This window comes from Clavelina lepadiformis, chromosome 2 (genome assembly GCF_947623445.1).
Source record: "Clavelina lepadiformis chromosome 2, kaClaLepa1.1, whole genome shotgun sequence".
In the NCBI taxonomy this organism is placed as follows: domain Eukaryota; kingdom Metazoa; phylum Chordata; class Ascidiacea; order Aplousobranchia; family Clavelinidae; genus Clavelina; species Clavelina lepadiformis.
The window spans coordinates 26,141,601-26,164,044 of record NC_135241.1 but is presented as its reverse complement, the minus strand read 5'-3'; the positions used below and the strand labels follow the sequence as shown (position 1 = coordinate 26,164,044).

At 37.0% G+C, this 22,444-nt stretch overlaps 3 long non-coding RNA genes across 8 annotated transcripts; 1 reads left to right on the top strand and 2 right to left on the bottom strand.

The window, feature by feature from the left end:
• Nucleotides 1–664: 664 nt before the first annotated feature.
• LOC143447036 (uncharacterized) lies at nt 665–6,309 on the bottom strand. 3 transcript variants are annotated; one of them, XR_013114018.1, is made up of 5 exons: nt 4,965–6,309; nt 1,858–4,764; nt 1,621–1,697; nt 1,195–1,285; nt 665–914 (listed from the first exon to the last, which is right to left on the bottom strand). It is a non-coding gene; the product is annotated as an uncharacterized LOC143447036 (long non-coding RNA). The 3 variants fall into 3 exon arrangements; XR_013114019.1 differs by having other exon boundaries at nt 1,858–2,102; XR_013114017.1 differs by having other exon boundaries at nt 1,858–6,309.
• Nucleotides 6,310–6,725: 416 nt separating this feature from the next.
• Nucleotides 6,726–17,735, top strand: LOC143447144 (uncharacterized). Of its 3 annotated transcripts, none has more exons than XR_013114043.1 (4): nt 6,726–6,882; nt 7,043–7,119; nt 7,378–7,468; nt 7,749–8,254. It is a non-coding gene; the product is annotated as an uncharacterized LOC143447144 (long non-coding RNA). The 3 variants fall into 3 exon arrangements; XR_013114042.1 differs by lacking the exons at nt 7,043–7,119; nt 7,378–7,468; nt 7,749–8,254 and adding exons at nt 16,749–16,825; nt 17,111–17,201; nt 17,470–17,735 and having other exon boundaries at nt 6,828–6,882; XR_013114041.1 differs by lacking the exons at nt 6,726–6,882; nt 7,043–7,119; nt 7,378–7,468; nt 7,749–8,254 and adding exons at nt 16,385–16,588; nt 16,749–16,825; nt 17,111–17,201; nt 17,470–17,735.
• A 3,176-nt stretch (nt 17,736–20,911) lies between these two features.
• On the bottom strand, nt 20,912–22,056 carry LOC143446562 (uncharacterized). Of its 2 annotated transcripts, none has more exons than XR_013113953.1 (4): nt 21,886–22,056; nt 21,649–21,725; nt 21,204–21,294; nt 20,912–21,097 (listed from the first exon to the last, which is right to left on the bottom strand). It is a non-coding gene; the product is annotated as an uncharacterized LOC143446562 (long non-coding RNA). The 2 variants fall into 2 exon arrangements; XR_013113952.1 differs by having other exon boundaries at nt 20,912–21,051.
• Between the last annotated feature and the right edge of the window lie 388 nt (nt 22,057–22,444).

Sequence of the window (22,444 nt, the reverse complement as noted above, 5' to 3'; positions counted from 1 at the left end):
CAGGAACAACGTTCATTTCCTGCTACTCACGCGTCGTTTGCTCCACAAAGACGATACCCGGTGCGAAACTGGAGACCGCCCGATTTTTATCAAGCGTAGTGTACTATTGCTAAAACTTAACCTTTGAACTTACCAGGGAAGAGTGATACGATTTGTGTTATACCACCTTAATGTGTTTTCGTAATTTGTGTTGGCTCCCTCGGGCATTTGTGTTTGCTAATAACGTGTACACGCCTCTAGTATAGTGATTCACGTTTTCCTGTTTGGATTTTGTCCATTGCGCAAGGAACTTGTCAGAGTTGTGTGAGTTCGAGATCAGTTTTAGCTTTTCCATGTTGGCGATAACATTGTTTTACAGTCTTCTCTATCAGCAGAAATACAACACTGGGGAACACGTTTCTGTCGGAACGGTCTTATAACGACCTTTGTGTAGCTAGTGCTTGTTTACTTAAGCCGGGCTTGATGCGACACAAAGACACGGTGGAAGCCAACCATGGGCAGCAACAAAAGTTAACAAAAGCTAAACGGACAAAAGGGGGCTTTAAAGGGATCGCTTTCTGCAAAGTCCGATTTGTGGTCATAGCGCAACCTTCGTGAATAAATATCCATAAGAGCAAAGAACATCAATGTTCCTGAAGAACAAACATCACTGCTCCATCAAAAATCCTCTAATTGTGAAGTTTATTATGGATAACAATAATACATTGGTAATAACAAAATAAAATTTGAAGAATATGAACTTAAATAAAATCGCAGCTTGGAACAACAGAAGAAGAACGGAACAACGAAACGATGACGGACGACGCCACTGTGATGTCATTTTTGATGACGTACTAAAAGTACTTGCTAGTATTTAGCCTACAACGCCCTCGATCTGCTGCAGCCAATCTTTCGACGGCATAACAAGCAAAGATCTGAAATAATACAGGTAGAAGATGATTCATAGTTGTCATATGTTAACTATAATTTCATAAAATAAATATAAATTAAAAATATTGATAAAAGATGAACGCAAAGTGGACATTGGTTGCAGATCAAACAAGACAACTGCGCTCAGCGGTAAGCAACAAGCTGGCAAGTCAGCCCTGATACGAATTGACTGACTGGTCTGTGAATTATTGTTTAACCAGCCTCTGCCTCCCAGGCTACATCGCTTGCTTTGATCAGAACAATGTAAAAGATTTTAAAACTTACATTTTTGAAGAAACTTGGAACACGGTATTTGTGTTCTCGATATGACGTCATAGTGACAATAAAGTGACTTGGGGCAGAAGTTTTGGAAATCCTAGAATACAAAAACGGTCCGTTAAATTTTCAACCGTTTTTGTGAGAAGATAAGACGTCATAGGTTAGATACAAGATGGAATAAAATTGAATGTTTTTTTCAAGATCTTACGCAGTTTTCTTTGAACCATTTATTTGAAACTTGTTGAGAAAATATTCCTTGAATAAAATTCATAATTTGTATTCAATTGCACTTTCCTATCTAAAATTTTAAGTCTAACCCCCTTCTACTATTTAGTCATATACTTTTGTCTTTCAGAACAAGTGTCTGTGACTTAATAAAGCTTCTATTGACCTAAATTTTAAGCGTTAAACATTTGACGTACGCTAATTTACCATAAAACTGATTTTTTTTCTTCCGTGACGTAACATCCGTTTCCTTGAAACTCGTCGATCGGAGAAACAAGCACAAGCTAAGAAAGTAGAAAATCTTGTAATGAAATTTACAAATAAATTCATAAACGAGGATAAATTTAGCTAAATTAACAATCTACACTTCTACATCGACGTTATTTTAACTTATTTCCATTCATTTTCCACCAAAACGTAGAAGAAATCAGCAGAAGCACTCACCAAGGCAAGCGAGCAGGACAAGCATTAATACGAGCTTCATTTTTATCCAAAACCTTCTCCAATCTAACACCTTCTAATAGAATCAACTTGTCTGTATGAAGAACTCACCTGGCCACCGTTGCTTATATACAGCCCTGCTCTCTCATAAAGAGAGAAGTCGTAATCTCGTTGACAAAACCACAGGAATTTGTGCATTGTGACGACAGCTTTATGACAGCTACTCCTTGGCCTCACCAAGTGGTCATCTACATGAGTCACCAATTAAATGAATCCGTTTCAATTTCAGTCACAAATCGAAAAGTCTAGAAGTAATTCCATCACCGTCTAGTTTTGAATCTATTATCTGTTATCTATTACTGGCGCTTATCCAAAATTTTGCTGAGGCATCAGGCCTACATCTTAACAAGCAAAAAACGCGTGGCTTAACGATAAACAGCCCCATACCACCCCACCCCCTTACGGAAATAGAATGGAATGTTAAATCACTTGACCTACTGGGCGCAAAAATAGGCAACATAAATGTAACACAATACTGGAAAAATACCGTTGACAGAATTAAAGATGAAATAAAAATCATTAATCAAGCGTATGCCTCCTATGACGCGAAGGAGACCCTCATAAAAGCTAAGCTTCTACCAATAACCAATTTCGCGGCCCAAACCTACCCCGCCTCACGATGTGAAATAAAAATAATCAACGACCAAATAACAAAATATGTTGTTGGCAACAACACTCATATAACGATTAACGAACTGCAGCAACCGAAGCTTGAGGGAGGACATAAAATCCCCAATTTCGAAATATACGCTGATCTTATGTATGTAAGAGTAATAAAGAATTACTGCCGTGCAAGGATATTTAACGAACCTCTCTCTACACATGACTGCTATGTAGAATATCAAATTGGCCTTGCGATGTCAGACATTCTGGGAGTAATAAGATTAAACAATCTGCCACACGCGCAAAAACGTTCTCCGTTTTATGAAAGCATAATAGAAATTATAAAGAAATACCACCTAAAGCCAAACGAGTTGGCTGGTGGTAAAATAAGAAAAGCATATGACCGCATAATAGCAGAAAAGAAGTCAGTTAACAACAACATGATTCATCAATGGAAAAGAGTACACTCGCGTTCTTTGCCCAGCTATTTAAGAACCTTTAATTATGGGTGCGTTCGGAACATCTTACCCTGCCACGTAAACGTGGGAACCTACGCACCTAACACAGATACCAGTTGCCCTTTTTGCAAAATTGGTCCCAATGTACCAGATCACTTTTTCTACAAATGTAAACACATCACGCATCAATGGCGTCAGGTGCAAAATTTTGTTAAAACTGTCTTAAATTGCGACTTATCGCCGTATCCGATAATTGACATAGGAAACCTGAGAATGAATGCAAACCTTAACGAAATACAAGACAAAACTCTAACAGAAATTATAACAACAACTAGACACCAAATATGGAAATTTAGAAACAGCTGCTTATATGAAAAAAAAAATTTTCCCCAGACACCTTGACTAAAAACATAAAAAGAGCATTAGACTATCGACTCAAACAAAACCCAGGCCCCACCCCTGCGCATACTTCCAGTTGAGACACGTCGTGCAATTTGTTTTTGAGCATGTTTCGCAATATGTTATCAATTTTATGACCTTTTCCACCTCGTAGTGTTTGTTATCTTGTTCTCTGGAAACTTGAAAATGACTTGGACGTATTGTAATTCTCTGTCTCAACGCAAAAGACCGCTTTCACATTTTCGATGGAGTTGTCCAATGTATTAAGTTTACATGTTGTTGTCCGCTAATTTTTTGTTTGAATGATGCAGTGATTTTCTTATTGAGAAATACTCTTTTCATCGTGTTCATCGAAGTCAACTTTGGAATTTTCGTACTATCAAAGTGTGTATTTTTTTGGCATTTGCGTTTTTTTTTGGTTTTTTTGTTTTGTTGTTTTTCTTATTTGTATGATTAGCTTCATGCAATAAAAAAATCAAGTCATTAATGTGCCGGATTTCAAATAATTATTCTTCTTCATACTTTAATGGGTTTTTATAATCCAAACACCATCGCAGCCCTATTTCTTTTTACTTTCAACATTTTTGAAAGATGTCGTGTCTCGGTGCGTTGCTTTTGTGGTTTTGAATTAACCTGCGTTTTAGAAGTGTTGTGCTTTGCGTAGACGTTTGAAACAGAATAGCGAAATAAACACTGGACCCACTGTAACGAATTATACGTCATCGCAAGAGAAATTAGCTTTCTTGAAAATAGCAAAGATTAAACCTAAGGAAAACATATAAAGCCTTAGTTGTAATGAAATATAAGCGCTTTGAAAAGTCAATTTCTGTCACGGATTTTAGCATTCAACTGATTTAAGCTTCTGAAAGAGACGACGTCGTGAATTCAGAAGCATTCATCATAGTCTGGGTTTGTCGATGCTGTGTCTAAAGACATATAGAAAAACAATTTTATTGTCTTTCTTTGAACGAGGTTTGTTTTACTTGAGCGGTCTATTGGTCTGTTCAGTTAACCGTGAATCACAAAGGAACTTAAAATTCAGCCGGCTTGGCTGCAAAGCAAACACATGTTTGTGAAGTTTAACGCCGCGACCATGAGCTGGCGCGAGAATGGCGGAATAGCGCGAAGCGGTCGCGAGTGTGCTCTGTTGGAATTCCAGCAACAAATTGACCTGTTGGTTCAAGTGTCGCATCAATCACTTGTAAAGGTCGCACTAACATTCTTGGCTGCACGCAACTGCACAAAATATATAGGCTAGGTTTTATGTGAACGAATAATGCTCAATATTATAGGTGTTGCGCAATATGTAACAACTTGATGATGACGCAGGAAGGTTCAGTTCTAAACGTTTTTCCTTTCCACAACTTTTGTTTCCAGTGAAGACTTATTTCTAATCGAAACAAATGCGCAATATTGATTCAATAAAATATGAAAACGTCAATCCTGGTAAACACAAAAACATGGATACATCTTAACTCGACCATCTACCACAGGTAGACAGGAAGTCACCTGCTACAGTTCCACAGAGAACCGGCAAAGTTATCCAAGCAATGCCAGTAAATAAGAAAATAGTAAAAAGTTGTATGTGACCTTTGTAATATTGTTTTCACTGCACGGGCTCATGCACGGACACGTGTTCGCGTTTGTTCCAAGTTTGATGGTTCAGTGTCATTGTTGCGTCATTGTCATTGTTGCGTCAACCGAACGAACCTGAAAAACATAACGGAGTGTATTTTTTAAGTTTTGAATTTTGCGGTAAGGCAATGACGTCAGAGTTCATTCGCAGCTTAACCGTGCGCGGAAATGACGTCAGGTGGTGATTCTTATTTTTGTTGAGAGAAGGGGTGGAACAGCTCATGCCCGAACATTTCCAACGACGCTGCGTCGACTGCATGAGTTCAGAAATCATCGCCACTTACCGATGCTTTGTGGGTAGGAGCTCATGACCCAAATGACAAATTCTAATAATAACCATGAAACGTCCGGTTGCAGAAGGGGGCAGCAGAAATATGCCGATTTCAACGAGTAGATATTTAGCTTTGTGTGCTATAACTCATCGTTTGCTGCAACTCTGAAATGTTTCAAGTTGGCGATGGTTCAACCATTCCATCGTAGGGTTGGCGCCGACCTTGACCTTTTTCTGACCTTACCAAGGTCATTTTCTAACGCTGCTTCAAACAATAAACCCACTTAAGGATAAAAAAAATGTGATAAAATGTTCAGCAATTTTGCCGTTCAACTTTCATAACTCGGTCCTTGCATAATTGCAAAGAATTCGATTTCATTCTAGATAAATGACTGCGGTAAGTTAAAAAGGTTTTCAATATTCATAAAACGTTTTGCTTTCAAAAGCTTATAACACTGTAACACGTCTGTTACGTCATCTTATTTATGACTTCTAAATGCTGACGCCTAGTCCATTCCCTACTTTAAAGGTTACTCCGACCAGTACTTCTTTTTGGTCCAATTACATTAAACATCTTATAATACTGTAGCATTCAAATTACGTCTTTCGAAAACAACTTTCTCGGATATGGCTAAACCTGGACTCCTTTGCTCCCTCTGACGGCAATAATCACTCATCATATTTATATATTTATGCTTCGATAAGACAAACTGTGGGCTCAGGCTGGAGCTGCCACATTTCGTACATTAGCTCTAATGGAAGTCAACTCCACTCTTGAGTACTGGTGCTGGGCGCCGGCCTGGTGTCACACACCCACGTCATTGGCGGCGTCATAAACGGCGTTTTGTGACTAGATGTCTGCATTCTACTTCCTTACTGTTAATATCGCTACTCTAGTGATATTATTTGTTAATCTAAGTTGATAAGACGTTCGGCAGAATCTCTTGTATTTGAGACAGTCTTGAACATGAACGTAATGCTCCACACATGAATCACAATGCACATCAAGAAAGCACATGGCGATAGCATGGCCAACATAGAAATCTTAACAAGTACTTTATACCTATCAACACTTACAATTGGAAATATATGGGGATAAAAATGTAATGAGCTTTCCGAAATAGTTCCGCTCTCTCTCTCACTCATCGGAGATTCTCTTTCTCTCTCTTTTAAAAGAGAAGATTTCTATGAAAAGTTTAATGTTTTAAACGTTTGCTGGATGGCAACGGAAATAATTATCTGTTGTTAAATGTTATATTGAAAATTATTTTATGATATGTTGCGGTTTTTATTTTAGGTAGTAGCCTACATTTCATTGAAAATCCAGCAGTGGTAGCGAGAGGCTTGTTTACGACTTGGTGTTGACCAGAAGTAGTTGAGGTTTCATTCTACACTGATGACTCATTGCTGTCGTCACAATGCCCATTTCCCGCCATTGTGTGAACGTAATGACGACTTGAGAGAGCAGGGCTGTATATAACCAACGGTGGCCAGGTGTGTTCTTCATACAGACAAGTTGATTCTATTAGAAGGTGTTAGATTGGAGAAGGTTTTGGATAAAAATGAAGCTCGTATTAATGCTTGTCCTGCTCGCTTGCCTTGGTGAGTGCTTCTGCTGATTTCTTCTACGTTTTGGTGGAAAATGAATGGAAATAAGTTAAAATAACGTCGATGTAGAAGTGTGGATTGTTAATTCAGCTAAATTTATCCTCGTTTATGAATTTATTTGTAAATTTCATAACAAGATTTTCTACTTTCTTAGCTTGTGCTTGTTTCTCCGATCGACGAATTTCAAGGAAACGGATGTTACGTTACGGAAGAAAGAAAATCAGTTTTATGGTAAATTAGCTTTCGTCTTAAATTAGATTGCTTAGCACTTAAGTTACTCAGGAGCTTACTTGCGTCACACACACTTGTTCCAAAATAAAATCTTGGGCTGGAGTAGAGGCGACGATAGATTTGAAGTAGTGTACAGGCAAAGTGTAATTGAATTCCACTAATGGATTTCTTTCAGGCAAGTTTGAAATAAGTGGATCAACGAAGACTTTGAAAGATTAAAATAAACTTTAAAGCTTTAATTCTTTTGATTTATTCTAGGATTTCAAGTATTACTGTTCCAAGTCAAAATATTGTCATTATGACGTCAGAACGAGAACACAAAAACCGTGTTCCAAGTTTTCCAGAAAATGTAAGTATTAAAATCTTCCACATTGTTTTGATCAAAGCGAGCGATGTAGGGTGGGAGGCAGACGCTGGTTAAACAATAATTAACAGACCAGTCAGTCAATTCATATCGGGGCTGACTTGCCAGCTTGTTGCTTACCGCTGAGCGCAGTAGTTTTGTTTAATCTGCAGCCACTGTCCATATTGCGTTCATATTTTGTCAATATTTTCAATTTATTTTTATTCTTTGGAATTATATTCAACATTTGACAACTATGAATCATCTTCTACCTGTATTATTTCAGATCTTTGCTTGGTATGTCGTCGAGAGATCGGCTGCAGTGGTAGATCAAAACCGTTTTGAACATGACAAGATGACCACAACGCCAATAACATTAAGCTACCAAGTATTGTGGTTGTATCAGTTGATGGCTGCGGAAAAAGTTTTGCCTTTTACACAAGAAGCTAGATGCGATCGATGGTGTCAATTTTATCGCAGCAAAACATTCTGAATAGAAAACCGATAATGGCGGTCGTTTTCGTCACGCATCAGTTAACGTCGCTCGAATTTTGTCAGTAATATAAAATTTTCGAATCTGAGCGGCATATTTTCTTGTTCAATTGCGCAAAGTTCTATGAACTACATGAAATTACAATGGTAATGTTTTACTTTCAATATTTCACAAATTTATTTGAAAGATTTAATGTTGGAACAGGTTTGCTTTGTATTAACTTATTTTTCACAAATGTGTGTGTTTTTCGCTTATTTTGAAACAGAAACATGAAATGAATAAATTACTACACCCCCATCTCAACCATTTCAACCACGTAAAAGCCGTCGAAAAGAACAGGTTTTTTAGGATATAACAAAGTTTAAGTCATAGCAACAGATTTGAAGGTTTTGGCATAATTATCAATCACTGAGACTAGTTTAAGGCGCTGAATTTTTCACAAATTTCTGTTATGTCAGTATTTATTACCATAACGACTCTTGTAAACATTTAAAATTTTGAGTTGCCGCAGAAGAATTTTTCACTTGATCGTATATATACTTGCAGCCTAAACAAAAATCACTTTGTGCGACAATTATTTTCCGAGTAAAACATTATAACAATCCAGATTTCATCCGGTTGTCGCTGTCTTAAAAAGCACCGTCCATGTTTGATTAATGACGTCATTGTATTGGTATGTTCCTGGCTCACAATCATTCACAAGACCATCTTGAATCAGATGCAACGATGCGGAAAAGCAAACATGTTGTGCGAATGCGCTGGCGTTCCACATTCCAGCTCATTGTTTACACAGAGGCGCGCGTCATTGCAGCTTAAGCCGCCGCAAGTCTCATGTGAACCGCATCAGGCGCTGAGGCACCTAAATTAAATCTTCACGCCATGAAGGGTTGAAAATGGGTTAAAGTTGGATCCTCAACCTGCAGGTCGTGACTTGGGTCAAAGAAACTCGGAAGCAAGATCAGTTTTCACCGCTCTGGGTAATTGATCTGTTAAACTTTACGACGAGGTACGAAGCTGGCAATCCCGTATCACCAACAAGCTTTTAATTTAAATACAAATCTGGAATAAAACGCTTAAACGAACGTGTTTTCAAAGTTATGATGATCAAAGAAATTATTTACAAATATATTTGCATTGCCGAAGGTAAAGAATAAAGCATATAAGCTAAAGAAATAGTTAAACACGCGCTAAGTAACAGCAGATAGGCTAAAGCGACTGGTTGAGTACCAATTGAATTTTTTTCGTAAATTTGGGCCAAACCTCCACAGCAGCTGACATTTTTACCAAACTCAAAATATGAGAGTCTCGCAACAAATCTGAAAAATTTAAAATAAAAAGTTCGGTTGTTCGTGGAACATTTTTTAAAAAAGACATTTTTGTTTTGAGTTAAGAACGCTTGGCAAGAGGTCGCTCTTGTACATAGTTTTCAATCTCTAATATAGCGCCTGTCCCGACGTCATCAAAATTTACATCACTATTTTATGACGACACAATTTTATTAAAATTTATTTTTTTTAACTTTTTTGCTGATTGCCGATATGCTATTGTTGTCCATAATAAACGTCACAAACGATATTATGATGAAAGCACATTTCTAGATTGAGGCAGTTCTCGCAGCGATGTTTGTTCTTCAGCAACAATGAAATCCTCTCGCATGTTGGTTGTAAGGTAGAATCTGACCAGCAATTTATTTAAACAATCTTAAGAAAGAAGGTCGCGGTCTCTTGAAAAAATGTTGAGATTAAATTTCTCTCGTCGTCGATTGATCTTTTACTGGTGGTGGATCCGGTTGTCTTGACTTGACTGAACAAACATTTTGGTTGAACGGTCACCAAAAGTCGCTTCAGCTCCAATATTTTCCATTTTCATACAAGGCGAGTTGATTTTCGTCATTATATAACACAAGTTGAATGTTGTAAATAATAACAATTAGACAACAATTAAAATATTATTGGAAGTTTGCTTTGTTCGTTTCATTGAAAACAATTCATCAATATACGTCAAAAAGAGTAATAGTTTTAACAAATCGAGGATTGTCAAACACACATTAGATCAGTTGTTACGTGCTCGGTCCAGAAAACAATCAATTACTGCAGAGCAAACATTCTCAATTTCAGCTTTAAGTGAAAGTAAGTCTGCACAACATTAGACAATAAATCTCTGTTGCCAACATTGCCATTTCTTTGTGTTTATTTTGCTTTGGAGTTGATTTAAAGCAACTCAACAACTCTGTTTACAAAGAATTTAACCAGCAGCAGAAATTAAGCTTTCCTAAGTCATGACGTCACCATGATTTGTGAATCATTCCCACAGGGTGTATTGTTGGCGCTATGATAGAAGATAGCAAGCTACGTTGCTTGGCTTCAAAGCTATTTCGGCCGAATCTCTGAACCGTGAATTTCAACAGCGAGGAGAAATAGCTGACTGCAAACACAAATTCCTTTCAATGAAAGACGAACAACGCATATCTCAAACTGACCGATAGTTGACGGAAAATAAATTAAAGAATAATTGCTTGAAATTCCAGCAAAATCCTAAACCATTGTTTAAGGTTCATTTTAATCATAATTCAGTGATTTAAAGCCAAGCAACCGCTCAAAATTGCTCAAAAATGACGTGGCCATGCGCGACATCACCCGGATAATGACGGGGGTGGTCGAAGCAAAGTTGAAACTCAACGTTACTGCCAGATAAAAGGGTGCAGACGTTGGGTGGCCGATGAAGTCAGCTGCTGATTTGTCGTGAAGTTAGACAAATCCACCGATGCTGCATCCTTTGCATAACTTCTTGCAATTGCGCGTTACCAACTTCACAAACGAAGTTTAGAACCACCCATTTGTCAAAGATCTTGTGACTTCTAGAAAAAGAAGGCGAAAACTTCTTTGGGGCCACTTTAAAAACAACCCGCCTATTATATGCGCACGGGTTGAGAACAGAGTTTATGACCTTGGGCCCTTCTCTGCCGCACGCCTGAAATTCCTGTGCTCATGACGTAAGGAAGGGTTGGCCACTTCTAATTGGACAGGTGGTTTTGGTAGCATGTAGGTGATAAGGTTTTAGTCTCTGGCAAACGATCTCCATCTCACCATCTCTATTTCACCACGATTATATCTTCATCGTATGTTTCGTTCCACCTCCACGGCTCGCCATCAACTTTATCTCGAAGTCGGATTTTTATCCTAAAACTTTCATAACAACTTTGTATTCGCAATGAAAGCCAAAGTAGCCAAAAGCCTGAAAAAACGCAGGAGACTGAAAGAGTTATCGTTTCACAGCTTTATGAATTTACCATCGACATCTTTGGCGCCTGATTTATGTCCGCGTCGAACGTATAATCAGCTCCCGCCACTTCTATCCGGGCAAGTTGGTTTCCGACGGGAAGTCAACCGTAGACTAAGTGTTATCACTGAGACATCGAAAAGACACAATATACATCGCAAACAATTTCAAGATCAACCAAAATTCCGGCGCTTTGTATTTTTTAAACCTTGCAGCTGTCGGCGACACAGTATATTGCAGCGGCCGAGCTTGCGAGCTCTCAGACAATTGCGCTGGGTTAGAGATGTCAGAGAGATTGTCCGTGACTGGAATTTTACCTTCACCGCCGGTCACGGTCAGCAAAGCAGGCTACAACGCTTTAAAAATGCTTTACAAAAGCAAGTCCTCGTCGTCCACGATTCAACATTTAAAACCATTCAAACCGAACGCGATATAGTTCACGAATGCAGGCGACCATGTACCCGGCAATAAAATGGAAAACAGCGGAGGACGCTCTTTGTCTGGACGTAGCTAGTCTATCGATTTAGCTCCGGAAATAGACGAAGAAACTGAGCAAAAAATAGGCGCTCAACCTTCCACGTCAACAGTAAAACTGTCATTCCTGAGCTTATTTTCGTCATCAATTAGGGGTTTTTCCTTCTTTTCAGCCACTGTGCGCGCTTGTCAGTTTGTGCCATTACACAAAAAAATATTCCGGGTCGCCTTGATAACACGAGCTGGGACGCTTGAATGGCTGGGCCCTTATCTCGCAGCTCTACAGCGCTTGCAGTGACAAAACTACCTATGGGAACATCAACCGGGCAATGGAGCTAGAGGTTATCTACGTCACTAATGCATTTTGTCCCGGAAAATAAGCAAAGGACGACGACTATACAATCTACCAGTTGGTTTCAATCGCCCTGCCATTGTTAGAAGAAAACTCAAAGTGTAAGGGCGACTGTTTACAGCTTTTTATAACCAAAAACATTAAGAAAGGAAAGTTCTGCGAGGTTTTACCATTTCCTCCCCGACATCAGTAAGAGTCAGTAAGAGTCAGTAATAGTCAGTAAGAGTTCAGCTATTTTTGCATATTGTGGTGAATTAACCAAAGCAGAATGTCGTTGATCTTGCGTCGATTTTCCGGTGATTTTAAAAGAAAATTTTAATACGCGTTCTTCGACTCTTTCAAAATGGCGCCGGCTTGCAGGACCAACATCTTCAGTTGATCGCTGAAAATATGATATTTGGAAAAACCATTGTCTGTGGTCGTTTGATGACTGACACCTCACTTACTTTTCTCTAAACTGACCACTTGAAAATATCGAATCTTCAGAAATAAATTTACTGTTTTATTAAAATAATAAAATAAATTTGGTTTTAGTTAAAATTCCATTTCCCGATTTGTGTGAACGTGACTTAAAAGTTTGGTCAATTGTCACCACAAAAATTATCAATACAGATTATCGGAAAATTACCGAACTACTTGTTTTTAAACGTGGAAATTATCGGAACCACGGACACATTTTTTCTAAACGTTACCAAGGTTGCATTCAAATTATTGACCGCCCGATTCGTTTCAAAACAGAAACCAATGCGGCCACCAAAGCACAATAAAATCGATGCTGATGTGTCCAGATGCAGGGGTCCAGACACTGCCCGTTGATACGTCACAATGCTAGTGATAAACAAATCTGGCAGATTGAATCGAACAATCTCAATTATGCTGGAACAATCAAACCCGAATTCAAACACGTCATAGGAATATCAGTACGTAACAGGGTCCTGCTGTGGGGAAGACATCTGCTAACTAATCTAACATGACGGAGAAACCGTGTTTGAATTAAATAGTTCAAATTATTTTACTTCCGTGAAACATGTTGCGCAACATTTCGAATAACTCTCCAGCTAATTATACCTACAATTACAACACTGGGAAGTTTAAACTGTTTGAAACTTGTTCAAGTGAAGTGCTGGCGTCAGTGCTATAATTACAACCTGCTGCTTGTTGTTCTTCCAATTTAGCCCGGAAGGCGACAGTTATTTCTATGGAGTAGCTCGTGCTGCAACTTCAAATGACATCCAGCACCGAGCATGACGTAGGCTCACATGACGTAGGCTCACATGATGAAGTGCAAAAATTACGCTGCTTGTTCATCTGTGGTTGGTGTTCGAAGTATATTTGTTATTCAGTATTTACTTCGTTCAAAGTAGCGAGAAACTCTTCATAAACACTTGACAGGAAATTTGCTGCTGACATTGTCTGTATCTCTTCTTGTTTTCATTTTTTCTTTATTGTTAAAGCTAGAAATTGTTTTTAGAAAATCTAGAAAACTCTTGTATTGGACCAGCTTAAAGTTTATGTTTTCATAAATTAGGAAGTTTTGTTGAAAACTTCTGTTATAAAAATGTCTGCCCAAAGTGTTTACTAATATTTTAATAAAATATATTTTGTAAGAAACAGCAGGAGATTCACGGGAAAAGTATGAAACGCTTTTGTCAGGCCAACTCATAGTTTCCTCTGTGTTACGTGCACAAATGTTTTGATTGTGATGTAACTTGTATCAAATTGTATTACTGCGTATGAACAGATGTTTGCAGTAAACTCCAATCAAATTATTTTCTAAACTGAAAACGGCTACTTTGGTTTTTGCTCGGTTGAAAATAATTTTATATTTACATGATATTTATTTCTGCTTCTGGATAATAATTTAAATAACTTAATACCTTTTCAAGAAAATTATTTTACTGAAAAACCGTTGTTCAACCTTGAAAAACTGAAGTTTGACGAGTTTGCGATGGTTTTAACCAAAACGTTTTAATTTTTTAGCAAACAGACAAAGCAAAGTTTTGATCGACAAGTTTCTTTTACACTGATGTATCATTAACCAATGATGCGGCCACGCGGGTTTCTTTCGCTTTTCTTACTTTTTCTTCTTATTATTTTTTGACGAATCATACATCGCGGTTTTAAGCGCACCTCGCGCACAAATTCGACATCGCCACCAACTTACAAGTAACAATTATTTCATTTTAACGTCCATGACGTAAATATAAGTGGGCGGTGGAAAATTAGAAATACCTGTTAAGTATTAATTTGTCTGCTTGGTGACTGAATAATTCAATTTAACTGCAGGCCAATTATTTCAATTACAACCAGAAAAAAATCTGTGTTTTCTTTAATGTTCCTTCTAATTTTGTCCGCGTCACGTGAACAAATGTTGAGCTTTGTGCGTTAGTTTGCTTTCGTTGTTCTCATCTCAACCTGGCTAAACATGATAGAATTAATCAACTGCAAATATTCCACCTCCCAGGTTGACTCCGTCATGGTCAAACGCACACAAGGATAAAACGGTAACGCTCCATCAAAATTGTTCTGGTGGATTTGGAAGAAGTAATTTACAAAAAATATAAAGTAAAGAACATAGATGTGTCAAAATTATTTTGGTTCTTTCAACTGGAAAATCTTCTGAATGTTTGGAAGCCATTATAAACAACAATTGTTGCAACCGCGGAAACGTAATAGACGAGGCCGCTATTACTTTTGTCTCATGCGGGTTTGGTTTCAGGAAATGTCTATTGCGTCACTTAAGTCATTTTAATCGCAAAAATGTTTCTTTGTTTTTTCTTTATTGCATAACTATAAGATTTAAAACAAGAAAGTTAAAGATGTTTGGAAAAGTTACACGCAATAGGTTAAAAACATTCGCACTTTCGTGGACAACCAAGTTGCAGACATGTAGCAAGCCTATCTATTATTATCAACGGTGAACTCGGCAAGATTATTATTCTTCAAAACTTCTTTTTGTTGCTTCTGTAACATAAAATTCTGAACCATCTAACGCTGCCGGCTGTTTTCCCACATTCGCGGTGAAGCGCGACACCATCAGTTAAATTCAAGAAAGCAATTTATTTTGTTGAACAGCGCATGACCAAAACACAACCGATGTTAAATTATTTACAGCAACGACGGCTTTCATAGCAAAATGTGGTGCAGGTATAGTTATGGGTGTCAAGATATTGACGAGATAAGGAGCGCACAGAACGTGACATAAACAATGATAATTGCAATTAATCAACTAAAACCGAAATGCGGGGAATCAACCATCGCACCAAATAGAAAATTAACGCATTGTAAAACTGGTAGAATATAAGATACTAAGTAGCATGTGACGTATTTTCAACACACTTGGAACAAACGTTTATTCTTTTCGGTTCCAACCCCAGTTCAAACCGACAAGGATAAAATGATAACGCTTCAACAAAATTGTTTTATTCTATTATTTTTATTTTTATTTTAAGTTATAAACGTTATGGATCCTATCTTCATGTTATTAATATTCGGATACTTTATCATCCTCACAAAATAAAAGTACAAGCAAGCTCAGTGATAATCGGGCGACAAATGAAGTAAAAGTGGGGATAATGATGCATGTGAGTACGATGTGTGAGCGATATATAGCACTCGTACACAAGCTTTGTCTAACCATTGGAGAAAGATTAAAGACACAACACATAGAAGCTTTCTTGTAATGATTTATGACCAGTTAATCTAAATGAATCGAGTAATAATGAAAAATGTATTTATCTCTTTTCTCATGTTTTCTATCGCTAATGAAACAACCTCAGCAGCCACATATGATGCGATTCACGACATGCGCGAGCGACCGCAAGAACATGCGCGGGCGAGTACAGGCGCAACACTTATTGGAAGCGCGGGTTTGGTTGTAATTTCTGTTAATACAGCGTTTCATCAGATGCAACGCACAATTATCTTGAAATATTTCGGAACGCCCGATTAATTACTTCTGATGCTCTGCCGCCTTCTACGTTCTAAATCATAATTTAAGTTTAAAATCCATTAACTTGATTAACTTTGGTTCAGGGAACTACTGCCACGAAACCACAGATACTAATATTTTGTATTGAACGCTCTGGTTGAACAAATATTAATAATAAACAAAAGGAAACCAGCAATAGACGGCAATAAACAACTTTCATTTTACTGGAAGTTTCATGGCCGAATTAAACTTGATTGACAGCGCTTGACAAGTTCGAGTCGACAACTTCAAGTTACGCTTCTTCGATGTGAAGTAAATTCACTTGCATCGACATCTTACGTAACCATGGCCATGTAATCATCATTTCAATAAACGTCACAAGGGTGGTTTTCATGGAGATCTAACGGTGTGCTTTTTTGTGTCAATTAACGAGATGACGACTTCTCTCTTTACGAGAGAGCAGAGCCGTATATAAGCAACGGTGGCCAGGTGTGTTCTTCATACAGACAAGTTGATTCTATTAGAAGGTGTTAGATTGGTGAAGGTTTTGGATAAAAATGAAGCTCGTGTTAATACTTGTCCTGCTCGCTTGCCTTGGTGAGTGCTTCTGGTGATTTCTTCAATGTTATGATGGAAAATGAATGGAAATAAGTTAAAATAACGTCGATGTAGAAGTGTGGATTGTTAATTTAGCTAAATTTATCGTCGTTTATGAAAGTATTTGTAAATTTCATAACAAGATTTTCTACTTTCTTAGCTTGTGCTTGTTTCTCCGATCGACGAATTTCAGGGAAACAGATGTTACGTCACGGAAGAAAGAAAATCAGTTTGAAGGTAAGATACGTCATAGAGTGACAGTCACAAAATGTAAGGAACTCCGAGTTATTCAAAGTTGGTCGAATCACAGATAGTCAGGGCTTCTCCGATCTCATTGAAAATGAGTGAAGATTTAACGCAAAACTTTTGCTAAACAGAATGTTATCCTGTTGCGGGTTTTCGGTTTTAGTTTAATTTCAGAATACGGTAAATTTCGAAACTTCGAATCATCTAACCTGTAGCGTATAAAATCTTATCTTTTAACATCATCCGTTAATAACTATGTTCTATTTCATATTGCAGGATTTCAAGTATTACTGTTCTAAGTCAGCTTATTGTCTCTATGACGTCAGAACGAGAACACAAAAACCGTGTTCCAAGTTTTCTGGAAAATGTAAGTATTAAAATTTTCACATTGTTCCGATCAAAGCAAGCGATGTAGCCTGGGAGGCAGACGCTGGTTAAACAATAATTCACAGACCAGTCAGTCAATTCGTATCAGGGCTGACTTGCCAGCTTGTTGCTTACCGCTGAGCACAGTTGTCTTGTTTGATCTGCAACCAATGTCCACTTTTTGTCAATATATTTAATTTATTTTTATTTTGTGAAATTATATTGAACATTTAACAACTATGAATCATCTTCTACCTGTATTATTTCAGATCTTTGCTTATTCTGTCGTCGAGAGATTGGTTGCAACGGCAGATCAAGCGGCCCTTTGTAAACATCAGACCGGCCTCCAGTGTGTTGCAGATTCTTCTCGAGCGTCATCAAAAATTACCTCGCAGTCGCATCGCTCGTCATCGTTTCACTCTTCCATTTATTCTTCTATCACTCCAAGACGCGATTTTATTTAAGTTCATTTCCTGTGAATATTTTTGATTATTGTTGATGTGTTATTGTTGTCGATAATAAACGTTACAAAGGACTTTGTGATGAAAGCACATTTCTAGATTGAGGCAATTCTCGCAGCGATCTTTGGTCTTGAGCAACAATGAAATCCTCTCGCATGTTGATTATTTATTAGACTAGGATATGACCAGAAAGCTGTTTGAAGAATCTTTGATAGAAAGGAGATCGCGATCTTTCTCTCATCGCTGTTTGAGCTTTTAATTTATTTTCCGATCCATCCAGCGACTTCCATTAAATGCCTGACTTTAGCAAACTAAGTCCAGACACACAAAGGTCACCACAGGTCGTTTAGATTTCTGTTTTCGAGTCAATCCGGTTGACAAGAAAGTAAATTATCTTTTAAAACGACTGTGTTACATCTCATAGCTGCAACATATTTTGTGCAAACGGCAAGTTGATGTTCTTCATTTAATGAAACCATTTGAATGTTGTTATAAACACAACAAACTTGACCTCAATCAGTTTTGCTTTGTTCTTATCAATGAAAGCTTTAACATGAGAAGAAAAACAAAATGTTGTCGATGAAACAAAACTTGAAGTCATTTTTTCGTTTATTCATTTTGTTGTAAAAAGTAACCAATGCGATAAATAACAAAAATCAACATTTTAAATATTCTTGTTTCCAGCTTAACAATCTGTCTTCAACAACAGGACATCTGGCCACCTGTCAGATGAAATGAATATGTTATTGCTCCTTTGCGTCATCTTGTGGCTTTAAATTTGAAAAGAAAATTGCTATTCTTCTTGTTTGGTTGAACTTGTAATTTATCTACCTGCATAGAACAAAGTATATTACGATAAACATTGCTGGAATTTTGAACAATGAGCATTTGTTGGGTCATTGTACACAATAAAGCGTAATCATTCTAATAATGCCGGTAGAAACCTTTGCCAGCTGAAACTGATAAAACGAACCAAAAACTTTTCATTGATTTGCTCCGATTACTCAGTGTTATAAAAAATTTGCTTAAAATTTTTTAACACCTTGACCTTAATTTCACTTCTTAAGTTAACAAAAAAGTTTCATCGCTGCGAATTGGATACTTGAGATTTTAATTCTTTTGAAAAAACTTCGACGGACTTTGTTTCAAAATTAAAACAAGTTTTTTATTGTTTAGCAGTTACGTCATATATTAATTGAGTATATAATTGATAATTAATTGAATGAATTTTGCTGAATTTTTGGTCATTCGTTTTCAAAAAGCGCGACAGAATTTTGCATCGAAAAACTGTTTTAAAGCGCAAAGCTGTGTCTGGGCGTGCGTCACGCGCAACGAGACGTAATTCTGCAAATAAGCGATGATCCGCTAAAGTTGACTGTTCGAGCGGCTTTTACGCTTTGTTTGAGCAGCGCGCGCTTATTCACTCGGTTAAGTTGAACAAACATTCCGCTATCGAATACGTCACAATGGGAGATGGAGCTAGGGGGCGCAGAAATATTTAAGGTATGTAGAATATTTAAGGTATCTAGAAGTTTGAATAATAAGTTAATTGAGTGGGAGAAATGGACATTCTTATGTAATAATGCATTGAAAAGGAACAAAGAAAAACAACTTTCCGGGCGTTGATAAATCATAATAAACTCAAGCCCAATGGTATTTAGGGAGGTATTTTACATCAAAATTAAATAAGTTCTGTCGTTATAAGCAAGAGGCGTAGGCAGAAAAATAGACGTGGGCAAAATTCAATGTTTGAATGCAAACTTGCAACCTTCGCAAATGCCTTTCATTTATTCTTCCTGCCAATGCTGCGAAGCAAGATTGCTTCATATTCCAGACATGTGGAAGGATTCCTTGAATTGTATTTTGTATATTCGTGATAAATACTTGACACTGGAATTAACCAAATTGAATCATCCAAACCAGAAATGTTATGGAATATGTACAACCCATGTAGAATGAAGCTAGACATGCAGAAAATGTCGAAAAACCAAACTTATTTTTGATAATAAACAAAACCTCAGACAACACCTGGTTTGCCCAGTTTTTGTAAAGTTAAAATCACAGACGATCGAGAATCGGCCGAATCTACAATTTCCAGACATGATAAAATTTCGAATTAACAACATCACGATTTTCAAAGGATGTGTTATTGACAATGCGTTGGAAACTAAAGGAGAGTTTTTATTGGCAAATATACATGTACTTTATATTCTCAGTGCAAAGTTGTTTAAAAATTAAAAAAACGTTTGCCAGTTTTTTCCTGCAAATTGTATATTTATTAACTTTGCCAACAGAGGAACGCTTAAAAATATGCAAAATACAATCAATTGTAAAAAATGTTACAAAAAACCTTGTTCGTTTAAGCAAAATGTCCCTCCTCTCAATTTTGTGACTAAATATTTTGTGATTAAATGTAGGCATGTTGTGGCGTTCGTGGAAGATCCTGGGAAAAACACTGGATAGCATTTTGGTCATTTATGATAATGACCCATTAACTATTTTATCCGGTCGAAATTTTGATTCTGATGTTTGTGAGCTCGGAATATTGCAGATTTTGGCTTTATGGAAAAAAAGGGATTTCGTTCAAATCAAATTTCTATTCTATCGGGCAAGTATATTTCCGGATTGTGTTTTGCGGAAAGTGGTAGATTTTTGGGAAATGCGAGCGGACATTTTAGGAAAAACCTTACAGATTTCGTAAAGACTTTCTAATACATTTGAAAAATGAAACCCACCATTAGCATCGATACTTTATAGGTGGTGGATTGGATTCAAAAAAGTTCAATTTCTTTGTTTATTTGTTTATGTAGGAAAATTATTATAAATGCAATTACTCGAAAATCGCTCCATGAAATCCCTGAAATTGTGCATGTCAACTATTTTGCTTGCCTGATACTATCTCATACTGGAATATTACAGAAATCACGCATCTTTAGCTCCCTTACATAAGCCTAAAAGCCAAAAGTAGATTTTTATGCTTAACAACACACACAGTTCCTAGTCATGCCAATTACTATCTATGTTCTGCGTACGACCTGGAACTTTGAAACGAGCCAACTGCTAGGGGAACTCCCAGACTGAACAACAACACCAACCATGCTGCCCTTTGGTTGGTTTAAACATTTTTTAAAGCGTTACGTAAGACGTCTAACGAAATCAGAGAAACCTTATTTTTTCTGGCATACACCTTCTTACGGCACCATATTTTTCTCTCTAACATAAGTAGTGACCAAACAAAATGTAATTAAGGTGGTTTATTGGTGACTAACTCGCAGTTGAATAGAAATTGATCAATTAATTAAGGCTAGTTTTCAGATGGATGTGCTGTTTACAACGGGCCACCCGATATGCTGCTGCAACCGATAACTCGACGACATCCAAAGCAAAGATCTGAAATAATACAAGTGGAAGATAATTCATAGTTGTCAGATGTAGACTATGATTTAAAAACACGAAGTTTACGAAATATGGATGCGAAGTGGGCATTGGCTGCAAATAAAACAACCGTCGTTCTTTGGTCATAACGATGTAAAAAAACTTACAAATTCCAGCAAACTTGGAACACGGCACTTGACGTCTTGTTATGACGTCATAATGGCAATAAACAGACTTGGAACAAAAATTTCGGAAACCCTGGAACGCAAAACTGAAAACGTCATTTTGCGTCATTATTACGCTGATATGAGCGTAAAGAGAGAAGATAAAATAAGTTAAATGAAGTTACTTAAAGTTAACCAGTGAAGAAAACTAAATAAAGTTTAAATCTTTAAATGAATTTTTAAGTCTGTCGTCTATCGATTTAATTGAAATAGTTTCTATAATATTTCAGAAAATGGTTTCATCGTTGATATTCAGAAGCACATTTTTATTTCAAATGTATTTTAAAATTTTCTTCGCTTCTAATCTAATGATTGTTTAATATTTCAGAATAGGTGTTTGTGACGGAACAAAGCGCCCATATTTGACCTATTTTATGACGTATCTTACCATTAAATTGATTTTCTTTCTTCCGTAACGTAACATCTGTTTCCTTGAAATTCGTCGATCGGAGAAACAAGCACAAGCTAAAAAAGTAGAATATCTTGTTATGAAATTTACAAATAAACTCATAAACGAGGATAAATTTAGCTAAATTAACAATTCACACTTCTACATCGACGTTATTTTAACTTATTTCCATTCATTTTCCACCAAAACGTAGAAGAAATCAGCAGAAGCACTCACCAAGGCAAGCGAGCAGGACAAGCATTAATACGAGCTTCATTTTTATCCAAAACCTTCACCAATCTAACACCTTCTGATAGAATCAACTTGTCTGTATGAAGAACACACCTGGCCACCGTTGCTTATATACAGCTCTGCTCTCTCGTAAAGAGAGAAGTCGTCATCTCGTTGACACAAAAATTAGGCAAAAAAATAACAACACTGGAGTGTAGTGCAGAGCAGAATGCCCGTTGCTTCCAATGTTTTGTTCACCCTTGCAAGTTAATTTCATCAACGGGTTTTTGTTAAACTGTTTCGTATTACGTCAATCTTTTATATGAGCTTCTGTTACACTGTGCATTTAATTTCCTAGGTTTGAAAATAGATCTTAAACAAAGTTTTTATATAACAACCAAAATATAAGTTGCTTAAATGCAAGACACAAACATATTTTAAATACAGAATTAGTCTATTTTTATGAAGAAACACAAAAGAATAATTTTGAATGCTGTCCAGCAATTTTTATCATGTTACTTTTAAAATGAACGCAGCAAACAAAAACTGTGCACGTCATAAAGGA